Source organism: Homalodisca vitripennis, chromosome 3 (assembly GCF_021130785.1).
Source record: "Homalodisca vitripennis isolate AUS2020 chromosome 3, UT_GWSS_2.1, whole genome shotgun sequence".
In the NCBI taxonomy this organism is placed as follows: Eukaryota; Metazoa; Arthropoda; class Insecta; order Hemiptera; family Cicadellidae; genus Homalodisca; species Homalodisca vitripennis.
This window is the reverse complement of record NC_060209.1, coordinates 34,888,544-34,907,496: the sequence shown is the minus strand read 5'-3', so window position 1 is coordinate 34,907,496 and position 18,953 is coordinate 34,888,544. Positions and strand designations below refer to the sequence as shown.

Sequence of the window (18,953 nt, the reverse complement as noted above, 5' to 3'; positions counted from 1 at the left end):
TCTCTCTCTCTCTCTCTCTCTCTTTCTGTGTAAAAAATATTAAATGATAGAGATACTACATTGCTATCCTGCGCACAAGTAAGCGGTCATCTCTTGGTAGTGATGGTAGTGTAGAGATGTTCTCTGGCGATGATTCGATTCACTGGAGCTGTGAAGTTATTACTGTAGAAGTGAGGTTGTAAGCGATGAACTGTGGACTTTCTGCTCATTGATACCCACTTGAATACTGCATCTGTAATCTATTTGTGGATATAAATATATTATTTGCGTTGTAAGCAACTGATGGGGGGGGGGGGTGGGGGGGGGGGGGGGTGGGGGGGGGGGGGGGTGGGGGGGGGGGGGGGTGGGGGGGGGGGGGGGTGGGGGGGGGGGGGGGTGGGGGGGAATTTGTTTATATATATATATATATATATATTATATATATATTAATATATATATAGCTTGTAAAATAAAAATAAACCATGAAAACAATTTCAAGATTTTATTTAGATCTAATATTATGTAAGATCATAATACGATGAAGAAAATATTATATTATTTGATGTAGGGCAAGAAATAAACATGTACTTAGAGTTTAGGTTATACTCCAGTTTTAGCAGAAAAATAAAAATCCTTATATAATCATAAAAACATTTTTAGATTTAATATTCTGTTAGACCCTAATGTTATAAAGAATTTCGTAAAATATTTAATTACAATTTTATATAGTAAGGTATTTTTTGTGAGTTCCGCTTTCTTGATTGACGCGTGGATTTCATAATAAGTTAAAATTTACTATTGTAATAAACATCGTAACTACTGACTTAAATTATATCAAAGTATATATACCTCCTGAATCGACTTTTATGTAGTGTAAACAAACAGGGTAAAAAAATAATGAGTCTAAAGGCATCCCGGCTGCCTACAAGTACGACATTAGTACATAATAGCTTTTTAATTAATATAAAATATATATATTTAGATGCCTAGACTACCTAAATAAAATTGTTAATCTACGAGGTAGTGTAATTTTTAATTACGACGTCACCAATACGTACAGAAATATAATACATAGATCATATAGACAAATAAGCAAACAAATATCTCGTTTTTTAAGAAAACGATCATTTTAGAGGAAAGTCAGAAGCAAGAGTAATAGGTTCTAGGTCTACTTACTGCATTTCTCAAAACTAAAATAGTAGCAGAGGGGATGTAGCTCAGTGGTAGAGCGTTCGCTTTGCATGTGAAAGGCCCCGGGTTCGATCCCCGGCATCTCCAGTTACATTTTAGAGGTTAAGTATAAGATAGGACCGTACGGTCTAATTATTCTCAATAAAGAAGTGTTTTATATTCTATTCTGTTTCTATTTTGCTAAATAAGTGATTTTTAATAGTGTCATGTGTTATAAAAAAAATGAATTCTACCTTAATTTGTATATACTTTAGATAAATAAGTATCGTCTTCAGATAAATAAAGCACCAACCTTATTCTTTATTAACCAGAAAATAGTAGTTTATATTTTACACATATAAATTCAAAGTTATTAATGAAGTATTTCATAAAATATTTATATACAAGATGTATATTAACATCTAAATTGAATTTACCTAGTTTTATAATTAATTAATAATTTGAATTGATGTTAAAGATGCAGTTTACAGAAACAGTATATATATTTACTGGATAACAATACATATTGGACAATACGTTTACTAATGCTTTTGAAAGAAAGACATGCCAAAAGTTACATTGTTAGAAAATAACTGTAATAATGACTCTATATCTTATAGCAAGTAAGAGCAAGGTAGACCAAACACAATATTCTGGACACAGACAATGGTGGAAGACTGAAGGAGAAGTGACATCGATCATTGTCCTGAGACCTCTGCAATATTGGATCACTCTGTCACCGAATAACGACGCACTTGCTGCAGTACAGTTTTATTGCAGCCTCGACACTTGATATCTCTTTAAACAAGGTAGTTTACTAAAGAACGTTGAACTATTAGAATTGTATATTGTATAGTATGTATAATATTCAAATTAGAATTGGTAACACATATGAACATTTTAGCAGTTCGTTACCAATACCTTTTGTACAAAAATTAGTTATTAGGCAACGACTGAGTGTTGTAAGAATGTATTTTCAATTTTTATAGTCAATTTTATATAAGCTACAAATATGAAAAATGTCTGTGCAGTTGTGGTGTAAGGGGAAAAACCCGTTTTATGTATATGTTTGCTTGTTTATACGAGTATCAGGGTTTTTAATTCATGAAATATTACAGATTAGAATCAACTATATCTGATCCCTAAAATTTAAATAGAAAAAATAACCTTTAAACAAAAAATCGTATCACTTGCAATCGTTTCAGTTATAAGTAAAAACTTTTAATTATATATTAGTGTGTTTTTCCAAAACTATATTGTTTACTTTTACAAATAAATACTGCATGAAACAACTGTTCTGGCTCGAGTGTTGTCTCATGTGCAACTATGACGTCACTGCCTTATGTCACAATTTGACAAAAAGTAATGGCGTCATTCAACACTCCCGTTTATGTAACTATGATTTTTTATGAGGAGTAAAATGTAGTTTTTTACGGACAACTCATATTTTTCGAATATAAATGCAAAATAAACATCTTAGAATACGAGTAATACGTACTCATAGTCAAAAGAAGAGGGCTTTGACAAAAAAAAAAAAAGAAGTCAACTGCGCAAACAAAATTTCTGCGATTTATTTCACCTCTCATTGCTCCTATCTTGAACAGCCAACAATGGGTTCGCTCTCTTGGGAGGATTTTTTTCACTCGGTACGTGTAAAAGTTTTAAACGTTTAATAGTTTTTTTTACACTAGTGAGTACATAAAATACATGTATGTTTTGCAGAAAGCTTTTAACTAAATATACCGTAACCGTGACTTAAAAAATCTCTTTTAATCACTGAAATTAGTCAAAGAAATGTCAAAGGATTTTCATCCCGATAAAGAGTTCATTCAAGCTGTAATTATCCTGTATACTTTTTTGTAATGGAACACTTATCAAGTAAAAATTAAGTGTTTTGATGAACCCAATTATGAATTATAACTCTCACCCACAAGCACTTTACATTCAACGTCCCTGCCTTTATTGCCAAACGATAGCTTATATTTGGTTTAAACTGTGTAAAATATTATTTGAAAAACTATTTTAAAACAAAAAAGATATATATTTTTACGTATTATCGTTTTGTTGTCTTTAGTGAGTGAGATGGGTAAACTTGCATTACAAAAAGGCTGTTATCTCGCAAAAGGGAACTAAAATACAGCAGAACGCTCCTCAAAGGTTTCCCATAATATTCAAACATTGATCCAATTTCCTTGTAAATCTTTCTCTTTACTTTGAAGTCTGCGTAAAATTTCTTTCATCAAAATGATAAAAGAAGAGACTCAGTTAATATCTATAATTTATGACCACACATCCTTATGTATATCCAAAAAGCTATATCATACTTTTAAATAATCTTATATAAAATAGTATATACAGAAAAGAAACAGTTTTACGTCAGAGGATTTTTTTAAAAACAATCAACGATACTCATTTTGAACTTGAATCATAACAATCAATCGTGATAACCCCAAAACATACTGAATTATTGAACAATGGAAAAACTCCCATGGTGACGAGTTTCGTAAAAACGTTAGCAACACATTACTTAATGACAACAATGGGTAACTTAATTAATGAAAACAAAACTGTATAAACAGTTGGTTTTAATTTTACGTATGTCTCATGGACCAGCGATCAATAATGTATGTATATTGTGTAACTGGAGTGCTTTGTGCAACCATTATATGCTAACAAAATGTATTTTGTTCATTTAAATTATTTTCCTTTCGTAATGGTACGAAAGATAATAATGATTTGCTAACAAAGCATTTGCTTCTAGATTTATTTTTAATTTTAGCAGTAAAGCATAGCCTCGTTTTATTTCTTATTTGATTATTTATTAATTATTATTGCTGATTTTAGTAGCTGATCAAACTTGATGACCTTGTGGATGTAAAGAGAAGACAATTTATAGAGATTGTAAAGTGAAAATATTGCAGGTTGTGTCGATCGTTCTCCGCTTATTAAACCCATGAACAACAAACATTGTCGGTTATCCTTCGTGAAATTCTGCATCCATATCAAGTTATTTAATTTAGAATAAAATGAAATTTCTATTCTATACAATATATATATTATGAAATCACTAAAAAGTGTATTAAATATAATAATATTAAGGAAGTAAACTGATGGTAACTGATCAACCTTAATGTTTGTGCGTGGATCCAATAACAATGTATAGGGGTAGTAAAGTGGATATATTGCAGGTTATGTCGATCGTTCGCCGCTTATTAAACCCATAAACAACAAGCATTGCCGGCTATCCTTCAAGATAGTCTGCATCCAAATTGCAGCAACAACGTTACCTTCTTCTCGGAATCGCCGTTCCCCTTCACGTGTTCTGGATCAAAAATTAGTTTACCAGCTCAATTGTTGTAAATATATCCAAACACCTCGAATAAGCATTTCAAAAGTTAGCATTTTGTTTATTGGGAAAAAGTTTTGTTGTATTAAATTAAGTACGATTCATTATATTAAATTTACTTAGGGGATTGTTTTATCACATATTGTTATAATCATTTATATTAAATGTATACTTATAGTAGGTTTTTAATCTTTTGGAGAGGGAATAATATATGCAAAAGAACGTGCATGACAAACATTATGGGCATGAATTTATGTGCTCGAATTAACGACGTTTCTCCGGAGTACATTTGTAATTTAATTTGCTAGAAATATCGAATTGAAACTAGTTTTCACTAGAAAACTTAATATGCACAGAATTTCGAATATTCACAAATTATAAATTTAGACCAGAGACATCCTACGAAATGTGTTCACAGCAGGATTTTACAGGGATCATTCAATATGCATTATCCAAGCCCATAATTCTAAAACAAGAAACACGTGTTCAAATGATCACTATAATCTTGTATGTGTCTAACAGGATATTTGTGAGCTAAGGCCTATCACTGAGCACTCAATAATCTCACACGGGTACCACTTGTCAGTTTTCTTAGATATCTTTTGGAGATCCAAAGCCCAAGGATTGTCAGAACGGCTTGTAATTCGTTCTTGAATCGTTTTATCAAATTGTATCACGGGGCTCAAAAATTTAAGAAATAATTATTTCTGTAGCCCTTTGTAGGTAGTAAGATTGCCGCAAATAGATTTTTCATATCTAAAAAAACAAAACGTTTAGGGAGGTGTAACTTATTTTATACAATCACCCTCTATATTACAATTTATTTTCGGTGCAAGTTATTTTAGATAACTGAGAATCTACTTGTAGAAACAATAAACCGCCTGTCCACCTAAAAGGAGTCAATTTCATAGCAACGAGATTTTTCATTTTAAATTATTAAGATAAATTAAAGATTTGTGAGATAAGAGACCGATGAAGATGAGATAACTGCAAGAAGTGAAACATAGCAACCGCCGAGAAGGTGTTGGGGTTCTCGGCGAGCATTTGGTCTTCCTTTATTACGAGCATGTTATGAGAATAGGAGCGTAGGCTTAGAAAAGAAAGAAGGAAAAATATCAGGGAGTAAAAGCTCATTAGCTGAGAATAAGAAAGAAAGGTTTGAGGACTGAATGTAGATGATAAAGAGGCAAAATTAGGGGAGGATCATCTGAGAAATATAGCAGTGCTGGCTTCCTTCTCAAGGAGATCAAACCAAGTATGATCAAAACAAATTCATCTAAATTAAAATTTAATTCCTCACAAAAACTATTGGGAGCAATTATAAGAGAGGTATCAAACGCCAAAGATGATAGAGCGCAGCAAGAAGCAAAACGGTTTAAGATAAAGAGGATCGTGAGATAGTGAAGAGGATCGAGCTAGAAGAAACGAAAAGCTGCAAAAGAGAGTGGCATTGGAAGATGCATCAAATCTAAAAGTGGAAAGAATGAGTAAACCAGGAGAATGATGAAGGTGAAGTCTGGTTTTTCCTGCAAGGTAGGAACAATATCCTTTTCTGACCGCCCTACTCTGACGTGTCTGTACAAGGGAGACAAAACAAAGAGAGAAAAAGAGGGAATGAAACAAAAGAAGAATTAGAAGAGGAATAGAGAGAGACGTGTCAAGTCATTTCATATACAGTTTAGTTGAAGCAGTCACTTGTCAGGTGCCGTGTTGATAGAGCAACTACTGCTGAGACAGCTAGTATCAACACACTAAACTGACGTAGAGTAATGAGGTTATAGTGACGTTGTCAACATTTAGGTAGCTAATACTATGAGCTCAGCCAATATAAATTATTATTACTATGAACGTATTGTGTTAAGATTAGAAAGTATTCTAAATATTATTAAAACACCCCTAATTGTTCAGTTTATTTTACTGCAATGCAGTTTTTTTTTTAATACTATATAAATTGTGATAGTAAGATGTAACATGATACAGGCAATGTATGTAATTTAAAATTATTTCATAAATATTAAATAAAACTGATGTGAAAGATGAAAATTATATGTGTTCATTACGCTAACACTATTCAACTAACTGGAATTGTATCTATATGATTAATGAATTTGTATTAATTTATGTAAAACAAATTTCACTTTGAAATCAATAGTTTTAAGACTTTGAAATAAAATCCAAAGTTCTTTATGTGCTTAGTTATTCTAGTAGTATTCTCAGCTGATACAGAATGAAGCAACCTTAAAACTTTCCTTTTCTGTTTCCTGGCTACAAAAGTATTTTAGGTAGTAGACTAATTGTAAATCTTCATGGAATCAATAGAGGTGTGGAGTAATTTCACATTGGTGCCACATGGTGAAATTAGGGGGGACCTAGGGCTTCATTGTTGCTGATGTGTCAAGGTACAACAAATATAGGCTGTGCGGTAGTAAACTTTAACCATTGTATTTTAGATATGGATTTTTAGACCCTGCCATATTTCTTACTTTTGTTTCCCGTTTGAAGCTAGTAATGTACAACACGGATGTGAGTTGAAGAAAATGGTTTGTAAATTGCTTAGAATGAAATCTTTACTACGTAACATTTTCTACCCAAACTCTCTCATATTTACGTTCATAGAATTATGTACCTAAATAATTTAAATTATATATAAAACCAGCAAAGAAGCATGTTTTTTTTGTAATATAACAACTAGGATACTAAAAAATGTTCATCCTAAGCATAAAGGGGTTGTTCAAATTTTCTCTTAATTGCTTGGATAAATTTAATTGTTTTAATTGAATTAATTCATTAAACAGTATTTAAGTTAGTGCTCAGCCATATCTATAAATACATAAATAAATAGCCGTGTCTTTGGTTACGTCAAGTTCATTAATGACCAAAAATGTGTATTTACTCTTTCTTTATTGTTTATAGTCATATTTTTACAGAAAAAAGTTTTACATTTAGTTTATTAAATATTTTTGTAAATTAATAATTTTTAAAAATTTACTCGTGTTTTATTAAATTTTATTTCTTGAATAGCTTTTGACTAGACAATCTAAATATTTTTTTCGTACAAACACAATACACAGTATCTTCACAATTAAAAGTATAGTCACTAAACATTACAGAACCAGTAGTATTGTAATGACAGGTATACTAGAAAGCCTAAAGCCAGACACTATGCTGATAGTGGTGATGAAGCTGTAAACCGAGGCCACAAACTGCAATTAGCGATAGTTACCAGCCGAATTGACTGTTAGCTCGCCAACGCTTCTATTGTACAGATTTAGAAACGATCAACAAAAGACATGGGTTCACATTCTGAAATATTGTGTTGGAACCCCAAATAGTACAAGGTGCTATTATTGAAAAAAGGGTTTTATCAAACAAGACATGTTTTCTTATTCTTTACCGTCTGGCCATAACGCTCGATTTCTTAAATTAAAAACTACCACCCCAGATGAAATATTCAGCTCTGACTACGTCGTATCACATTCACTTACAGTAATAAGATTGCATAACAAATATTCGTATAAATAATAATTAATAAAGAAATAATGCATATATATATATATATATATATATATGAATAATATATATATATATATATATTATATATATATATAAAGTATTTAACATTTCGAGTTACAGAAGGTTTTATAAATAGAAGCTAACGCTTCAAAAGTCCTTTACTTTGAAATTTTTATACTTTTCTCCTAATTATTATATACTTATATATTATGAATTTTTTTAATAATATATTTTAAAGATGCACCCGAGAGATATCACTAGGCACCGTTATCTCTTGTTAGTTAACCTTTATCAAAAAATTTGTTTGTTTTTATAATCTTTTCATAAAGTACATAATATATATATATGCTTATGTTTTTAATATTAAATTAATAATTTCCCTTAAATAACATTAGAATACGCAAAAATAACATAATTAAGATCTAGTGCAAAATAAATCTAGATTTTTGGTAACTAAACAAAGAATTAGTAATTATTATTATTATTTTAGTAATTATTTATGAAAGAAATGTGAAAAACCTTGAGTTACACAGAGAATTAAACTTCATAATGGAAAATACGTTATGTATCTTCTTATAAGTCCTAATAAAAGTGTACTGTTCTCAATATCGTTTATTATAAACATCCGTGGTCCTTTTACTAACCAATCCCACTTAAATTCATGCCTATTTGAGAAAAAGTGTCTTGGATTATCGTTAATATTGTAATACCTTTTTATATTTTTGTTGCGTTGTGTACACTTATATGTACGAGTATGGTTATCATGTGCAAACTTTCCAATATTGACAGGCTGTGGTCAAAGAGCAACGAATTTAGTATGATTATGCAGTGTTAACGAACGTTACATTACCTTTTTTGAGGATATCTTACATTTTTGTTTTATTCTGTGCTTAACCATGTCCTGTAGTTTAAAAAGATTGTTAAGACGTAATTTTTGTTATTCTCACTTTGAAAATTTTCTCATGTGAGTTAAGGCTTAACATTGACGTTTTCTTTGTTTCTAGCTATGTTGTAACATTGCGATGTACAATCACATGTACGCTGATGATAAGAATATTTCTATACAGATCGCAAGTAATGCAGACTGTTTGATCTGTAATAACATCTTGATTATACTATGACTTTGGAAACCAGCAGTGCTATTCGGCTTAAGCAAGATAATTATTTATGGTCACTTTGAATTTAAAAAAATCATAAATGAGAAGTCAGTATATAGTTTTCAGAAAGACATGTATCTCGATTGTCTATAGAACTTTAATTAAGTCACATTGCAGTAAATCTAGTACATTGCAACAACAAACACTAAGAATGTACTACTAAATCTATAGCTGAGGCAGACCCCGAGTGACGTCGACGATCACGTGACTGCTTACGTCATCTCCAAGACGTCACATGTCTCGAGTGTCACACGTTAATTACATTCCTGTCCGTCGCTTTTCCTTCGCATTGAGTTCCACATTCCCTGAATACTCTTACAAATTATTAATTTTAAATGCAATAAATATGACTTTAAGATATTACAAATTCGAATCGTTGAGGATACAGCAACACATTCCTAGTACGAGTACAGACAGCACCTAATAAAGACAGAGAAGCAGAACAAATCTGAATTCAATTTTAAGGGTTGTCTAAGACGGATATTGATTATGTATCCACACAATTCGACATCATCAATAATATTCCAGATGCTGAGAGCTAATTGCACTGAAAAGCGCACAACCTGGTTTTTTTTTCAAATATATTGAGGAACTTTACCTAAAAATCAATTGATCGTCAGCCACTCTAGTTCTGGTGGAGGTCGGAACAGGAGGGTATCATAAGGGTTAATGATATGAAATGATAATACTTTCTCAGATAAGTTTTTTCGCTTGACACTCTTAAAATTATACACAAATAGAAATACTTAATAGTAAATCAGAGTCAGTTACCCTTACAAACACAACTTTTAGCTTCTTTGTTTAGTTGTCTAACGCTGATATGACTGTTGTTTAAGTGGCTGAGAGTTTGTTTCAAGTGTCCTAACCTATAAAATGTTTTATGAAATAGTTGGTTGATATTTAACCTTTTCGATACCTTCCCATTCCGACCTCCACCAAAACTAGCATGACAGACTGATCTTTTGACTGAGTAATGTAAAAGGGACAGCTAGTTGTTTGTTGATGATAGACGTCAAAAGTAGTATAATTTGTAATCTTATTTATCTGTTATGCTATTTTCTGTTGAGAAAAAAATTGTTTTGTCTTATACCTGTATATAATTTCTTTTTGAATATTAGCTTGAACCAACAACAAAAAACAAAGCGGCGCAGGTGGGATTCGAACCCGCGCCTCTGAAGAGACCTCTCTATCGATTTCAAGATAAAACCGGTTGTGTGCTTATAAAGTTACAATTTACTCTAGGCCCCTAGAATATACCTAATTAACATCCTGGTGGATTCCTTGTGAATAAATAGTTTAGTTAAGTTGTCACTGTAGTGAAGTTTTCTATAATACGTGAAATATTTTAATTATTGCATAAAATATGTCGATTAGATCATTTTGAACTACATGTTTTAATATGTTTAATTATAATACTAATATAGCTAAAATTACTATTTACTCCTATAATTTTACTCGCCTGATGAACTACGACTTCGTTAAAATCAATCACTATGAAAGGTATTGGAACACGGTTAAATTTTCAGCAAATAATGTTTTCCCACTGTTTCCGGTAATTTGTATTACAGTTCACATTTTTATAGACCTATATTCCATGTTAAAATGGTTTAATAAATTTGACGAAAGAGATGCCAAAATAAACCGTTTGTGTCTTTACCTTTCTAATAAAATGTTTCAGCACTTTCACCCTTTTGCTTTTACACTGGTACAGTCGAGAAGGCCTGTATTTTACGGTCAATAGTCCCGAATTCTCCGAGAGTTGTACAAGAGAGTCGCGAGCACAGATCAGTGAGCAGTTCACGCCTCGTCGCCTCCACTCTCAGTCCAACATTGATGACGTCACTTTCCACTCAGCTGATCTGACCTCTCTCGTCAGCTTACAAGGCAGTTTCATTCGTCTTCATAAAGCAAACCAAAACTAGCTAAAGTTATTATTATATTACATGAAAATTGTGTTGCTGTTATTTTTGTTTCCTATTTCCAATTTTTTCCTATATTTAGTGAATATTATACCCATTTTGGATTAGTTGAATTCTATTTTTGGATAACCTAGTATTTTAAATTATCAGAGTACATTATCACTTATAATTACTATAAAGTATACAGTTTTTTACAGTCAATTTTTATTAAATGATGAGGAAGTAAAAAAATTTTATATAGAGAAGTTGAATTCTATCTTTGGATAAACTAGTGTGTTCAAATATCAGAGTAAATTATCATTTATAATTGCTATAAATTATACAGTTTTTTACATTCACTTATTAATAATGATGAGGAAGTAAAAAAAATTGATATAGAGAAGTTTAATTCTATCTTTGGATAAACTAGTGTGTTAAAATATCACACCCTTCTAATGTATAGGGTCTACCAAAATCCTCCAAAAAATTCATTAATATTTTAGTTAGGGTGGGGTTTCCTCGCGTCCTTTTATTGCTTACATCTGTAAACAAAATGTCCTTCCTACAAAGGGTAGTAGCTTATTGTGTCAACATGTAAAACTTTGATGAACACAAATTTTAATGAAATTAACTACAATATATATTAGTATTATAATATTCGCTCTGGAAAATACTTTTGAAATAAAAAATATACCATGACTGTAGAATACTTACTTTTATATAAGAGTACTGCGTTTTAATATACAAATCAAACTCCATTTCTCGTTTGAAAACTGCCTAATCACTTAATCAATAAAAATAGACTAAATAGATCTATCTCTTAATAGGATTGCATCACATTCAAGTTAATTGAGTCAAATAAAAAATAAAATAATATAATTGACTTAGGATGTCACTATTTACCAACTTTAAAAATAAATTTACATTTTTAGCGTAGCATTTCTTATGTTAATAAGTCATCTTTTAAGTTTTCACTAGATAATTATAATGAGCAATTTAATTTCTTCTGTTCAGCACAAAATCTTCTCTTATATTTTAATTTCGGTCTCTCTCTTCACAACTCTTAGACAATACTCTCGTCTGATCCTTCTGTTACAGTAATAAACTGCTCTAAAGTGTGTTTTAATTCCATTCCTCTCATACCAAAACTAACATTCAACTGATTTATCTCAATAACTCACTCTTAAGTCAATTAATTTACTGTGGTTTTCCCTACTATCTGTTAATGACTTTTAATCTCCTTATTCAATATTTTACGACCGGTATTTACTAACGAGGTCAAAACTTTTATTATTTAGTTCAGGGCTTCAATATTAATCAAAATATACTAGTTACATAGTAAACTATATGAAACTACATCATAACATTCAATTTTTCTTTACATTTATATGCAGATTGTCTACAATTATTTGTTTTGTATTTTAAAAACATAAATATTAAAAGTTGTATATAGCGATATTAGGATTATTGGGTCGAAATGGATGGATGTAGAAATTGGCAGATTCCAATGCCAAGGGTTGCAATGCCCACGTGTTTTAGGGCTTGGCGAGCACTAAGTACGATTTATTGGCGCTACCCTTAGCCCTTCTCGTAAACAACCACAGGTAAAATGTTCTTTTACTATTTGTGTAGCTTTTTCCTTTGCTACAAAGTATTTTCTTTAGAAATTAAACATTCGAATTATTTCTCATTTAAACGTTTTGCTTGTGAAAAAATAATATATATTAAGAAACCTATCAAGAATTTCAAATGTTGTGCTGTTATTATCTTTTCAATATTATCACATCTGTACGTAACTTTATTATTGGCTTATCCATGTTTATTATTGGCTGAGTGTTAGCGAAGGTCTGGTCCAAACACTTTCATTTTTGTTTAGAAAACAAAGAGATCTGTAAACCTGAAATTTCTAAAAAATGCTAGTGGTGTCACTTCATAAAATTTATCTGAGCGTTTATGAAATATTTTTACATAGATTGAGTAACCATATTTTAAAATTAGATCAAAAAACCCTTGATTTACCTTGAAATATCCTTTCACCTTCTAAGCTCACTAAGACATAAGTAAATTTGTTTATCTACTAGCTTATTCAATCCAAAAAGGTTATAATATGAAAATAATTCCAAAAAGATTAAATAATCCAAAATATTAATAAAAAATATTCTATGATATTTCAAAACAATTACACTCTAATTTCCATATTTTTATGGGTCATTTTATTCCAACAAAATCTATTTTAAATATTCCAATACATTACTAAAAATTATTTTAAGATATTTTAACGTTATTACACTAATTTTATACTCTCCATACTTGGATGGGGAGTTTTAAGACAACAAAAACTTGTAACATCAAAGATATTATTTATTTGTTATAACTCCTATTGTCCCTTCTAATTGATTGCAACAGTTTTATATACAGAAATCATCAGTAGGAAGCGATCATACGTATATCTGGGGTAAACCCCGAGATCACTTTTACTAAAGAGAGAACCGATCTTGTTTCTACATATATAGTATAATTTATCACTAATAATGACTGAATATCTCCCAATTCAGATATACCTCATATGAAAGAACAGTTATTAAAGAACTAATTAAAGAATAATTTTGTGAAATTGGCATTCGAATCCGAGTCCACTGTATGCTATCAATCTAGCAAAAAGATTTAATGTCGCAATTCTTTTACAATTCAATTAGTTTTCTTCCATTAAAATACCTACCTTACAAAACAAATTAGGCGTATAGGAATTTTTATGTAAATTATTTCTAGAAATATACATATTCTTTAGCATTAAGTTAGATATTACTTAACATTAATCTTGTTTTTAGTTTTCCAGTAACAAGTAATGTTGCTCCGCAAGTACTTGCTGTTGGTATATTACGAGTTCTCTCTGCAAGTTGCTCAATAAATTCTCTACACAAAGCCTCTTTCAAACAAAGGCCAAGAAAGCGCTGGCTTTGTTACCTGACAGCCCAGGCTTCAAAATATTTCAGTTCTTGCCGTAGAAAACATCGCACCTGTATTGTGCATGGGGATGAATTGAGAAACATATAATTCGCTGTATTTAACTTAACAACATCAGCATATTAACCGTTTAACATTAAGGAATAATTAACGAAGAGCGAACTTAACGAACAAATACGAAGGATAAACATCTAGACGCTCGTATCTCTACTAACTTTTCCTCGTATAAATCTAAAGTTTCTAAATTAGTTATTAAATAATTTCACATTCTTGGAAGGTAGAGCATAGAGATTATTTATTTAGTTATTTTGCATATCTCTTGTGAGATTCGTGGTACTAAAATATTCAGAATTATAGTTATACTGTTGAAGAACTTTATTTTACCAGTTCCATTCATAAATTTCAAAGGAAAACAGATATTGCTAATACAGATGCTACTACCAACGTGCTAGGAATTTTCCAACTAGTCAAAATTTTACATTTATCATTAATAGAGATTCTTTCTTAAACTTCTTCAGAGCACTCCTTCTTGCCTTTTTTCTATGAACAATTACAACGCAGTGTGGGATTTTGCATAATATAAAAAAGGTGCAATTGTATCCTTGTATTAGGTCCTAAAATGTTAATTGTCTCCTAAATTGAACTTTATCTAGTAAGTAGTAATGGAATAATTAAATAAAACTTGACAGATTATTTCAATTAAATTCTTTTCTTTCTTGATCTCCTAAAATATTCAATGCTCGTTTTATTAAACATATTAAAATTCGTTTTTAAATTATTCTTAACTATATATAATATTTAAATACGTAGCAAAGCACGGAATAAATTTAAACGCAGATGTAACAGCTATACGTAACTGGGATTCAGGACATTGCTTTTAACTTGTCAAAAACAGTTTAATCGGATTAGACCACTGAAAACATAAAACAAAAAAGTCTCACTTGAACACAGATCACAGCGTCACACAAAGACCAAACCTAAGAACTACCAATGAATGCCTAATATACAGAAGCACTGTAGATTTGCATATTATTGTACATAGTTCTAACTACAGTGTGGCGTCAAAGTTTTGGATGGTATTGAACAAACCTTATGCACGACAGATTTTTCTCCGTAGTGTTGCTAAAGACTGATAACATGATAACACGATATGATTTTGACGAACCTCGATGGTCAGTTTTAAGAATTGAACGAGACAATATATAAGTGAGGCTTTAGAGAATATATGTAAGATTTTAATTAGCTTACTTGTAAGGAAAGCCAAACCAAATGCTTGTAAGGAGAGCATTTTTTAAGAAGTTTTACATATTTCAAAAACACTTCCGAAAAATGTTTCACTTAACCATTTCCATACCAGTTTTTTAAAGTCTCACCCAAGATTGCTAATGAGACGGCTGAAATATATTTCAGCTACACTCAGAAATAATAGAGTTTAATAGTATGGCATTTATCGTCGAAACTATAAAACAGATTTCTTTTTGATTACGAAGTCTTACAGTGGTTAATGTTTGGGATTTCCTTTCAGATCTTTAGTCCGTATATACTAGGACCAAACTTTTTGCAATACTGAGAGGAGGTATCAGATTATTTTTAGCGAGATAACTAATGAGCTTACTGCTGGGAGGAATAGTTGCCATATATTGAGTAGTTAACAGCAGAAAGCCTGATGTGATGAGCTTACGAGTAATAGTGATAAATGACGGGCCGGAGAGACAACGCTATTAACAGAGCTTGTTCTCATTAGTCTGGATATTTTGGCTCTTGTTAAGGTTAATAATCTTATCTTACAGTAAACTGAATTTTATTTTGTGCCGTAGTTTTTTGTTTTCATTATAACCAGAATTTTAAAACTTTATCTCTGACAAATCTGTAGTCTCCAATACAAAGAAATCAAATCCAATGATTTCTCACTTATCACTTAAATGAGCGGGGTACTAATAGAATAAAATTTTAATAATTCTTATATACCAGCAAAACTCAGGTAGAATTTCATGATACAAATTTTGAAATATCGATCTCCTAATTGGAATAAAAATATTATTCAATTCAATACATGAGGAGAACCCATATATAGTGGTTTGAGGTACATAATTAGAAATAACAGATTTTATTTGACTTACTGGGAAACTTAAATGTATTTATTTCGATCTGTTCTTTTTTTGCCTCCCAAAAGGAAGAGATGTTGACGAAAAGATGCCACTCAGATCACGTGAGTGCTCATTAAATTTCTATACGTATTTATTTACCTACTTATAAAGCTTAATAACAAATATTATATATGGACAGAGTAGCCTCTTTCTTTTTCTACACCAAAAATACCATATTTTTAACTTCTTATTTTTATAATAATTCCGTTCATCCTGAATCTATACACAAAATACAAATACTGCGTTATAAGATGTATTGGTTTTACATACTAGAGATAGTTGAAGACTTATTTTCTTTCTCCAAAAGTTCAAGTTCCAGAGTAGTTGATACTAGTCAACAGTCTGTAGTTGCTTGCTTTAGTTATAACGCCACCGCTCAGCTTGTAGAAGTTTACATGTGGTTTGACGCCAGGTTTGAGCTTCAGAACTGGCAAGTAAATATTTGCAGATCGTGTGCTTGCTTAATAACTCAGAGGAGAAGCGCTAATTATTCATGTACTAAAACAAATAAAATGTAATAAGTAATTCTTAAAACACCAAAGATAGTGCGTGCGTGCGTGCCTGCGTGCGTGCGTGCGTGTGCGTGCGTGCGTGCGTGCGTGCTTGCGTGCATGTGTGTGTGCGCGTGCGTGTGTGTGTGTGTGTGTGTGTGTGTGTGTGTGTGTGTGTGTGTGTGTGTGTGTGTGTGTGTTGTGTGTGTGTGTGTGTGTGTGTGTGTGTGTGTGTGTGTGTGTGTGTGTGTGTGTGTGTGTGTGATCATACTGTGATAGTTCAAATATGTGTATTAAGTAGATAATTAATAAAAACCTTGGATGGAAACTGAAAAACAAAACTTTATTTTTTATTATCATTTAGTTTTCCTCTTAGAATTAAATAAAAACGTATCTTTTACTGGATTGTTCCGATTCCTGTCTTTCACTGTGCAATTTCCAAACTTTATTAAATATTTGTTCTTCAAATAATAATCAAAATTCAAGTATCCAAATTTTAGTGTTCGTTGTTATGATTTAAAAGGAACTGGTCATACCGAATGTTATAGGCTAAAATATGAATATATAGAAAGTAATGGATTTAGCATCGCTTTGTTGGAGTTAACTTTACACCATAATTCTCAAAATGAAAGGGTATTGAACTATAAGTAAATCTGACTTCTACATGATAAGACGTTTATATTAAAATCGATCTTTTCACTTTATATAACGTTCCAAGAATTCTGTTGGAAGAATGTAAAGCATTCGGTCCATTCAAACCGAATAGATAAATTGAATAAGTTTTCTGTTTCGTTTTAATTCTAAAATATTGTGTTTTTATTATTAGTTCACAAGATATTAACAAAAGCATTATGACATAGTAAATTTATCCAGAGTTTACTATATAAGTAAGTAGGTTAAATATACTTTTTGTAAGTATTAACTATTGGTACTAGCAATTCTAGTTTTGGATATCGTTAAAATATCCAAAGCGAGAGAATATGTTAATAAACATATCTTTTATATGTTAAAAAAAACTCACCTTGGAGTTGTTATTGGTAACTATAAACTTTGACCGGACAACATCCGGGAAATAAATCCTTCAAAGTATATGCGGATCTCGTTTTGATTAATCAGTTTCTGTACGAACAGCTTACTTAACAAATTTTTACTCTCTATAAAACTTAAACAAAGCTTTCTTGTATATTGCTGTATAGGTATTTTTTACATTCTATAAATGATTCGATCATTTATTATGCCATCCACTTAATTTGCTGATCCAACAACTTCATTTATTATACAGTAAGCATTCATTAGAGACCGAATCATAAGAGTGAAAATGCATAACTTAAAACGATGTAAAGAATTATTCGTTTATAAAAGCAATTGAACCCACAGAATTAACTATTGCATACAAAAAATCAAACCATCGTTTATTATATGTGTATTTACTCATATTAAGCATTATTAAATAGTAATTTTAACAAAATAAAATTAGTATCGCTTAAAAAGAATTTATCGATCAATTAAACCATAAAAGTTACATAACTACCTTTGACATAGCAATATACGTGTATCATTATGATTTTGAGGATTTATGGTGACTATATTTCAGATATAGTCACCATCTACGATTTCTTAAAGTAGTAATGGAATATAAGCATAGACTACTCGAATGTCGTATTATTGAGGCATGACAATGTGTACGATTGCACAGTTTCTTTCCTTTCAATGACCATTTCTCTTCGTCTCTTACTATAAACTTAAGTGCACTTAAGTTCATACTTAATACGTGTCTCCTGATAATAGATATGATGAATAAGGAACACAATCATAAATAGTTTTTTCTTCAAGTTTGTGATAATTGTCTCTTTATAGTTACCGTATTTTCGCTTGCCTAGCTTCATTCTGCAAAACATGTAATTTGACATGTTGTTAAATTATTTGTTAGCATCCATAGGAAATTTTTATTACAAACTTTATGCTTTAGTAAGAAAATCACTCTTTTATAACAGATATAGGAGTATATAATTACTAATAGTAAATGAAACAGGATTTTCAGTAGATTTTCCATTTTTCATATACTAAAAAAACTAAAAAAGAAAGTAATGTTATAGTGAATATCAAAAACAGTCATAAGAGTGCACAAAATTTAATTAAATATCTGTGTGTCAATACTGTAAAAAAACTAGCTATGTTAATATTTTAATAATTAAAATTAAGAGTTCTGCAAAACCATTAGGTTAGAATTATACTTAAAAGTAAGTAAAAGTTATCGTTACAAAGTAAAGTTATGTTTTCCATTGTAA

General features: G+C 30.8%; 1 non-coding gene across 1 annotated transcript; it reads left to right on the top strand.

Moving 5' to 3' along the window:
• Positions 1 to 1,185: 1,185 nt before the first annotated feature.
• Positions 1,186 to 1,257, top strand: Trnaa-ugc. The gene has a single exon. It is a non-coding gene; the product is annotated as a tRNA-Ala (tRNA).
• Positions 1,258 to 18,953: the final 17,696 nt, after the last annotated feature.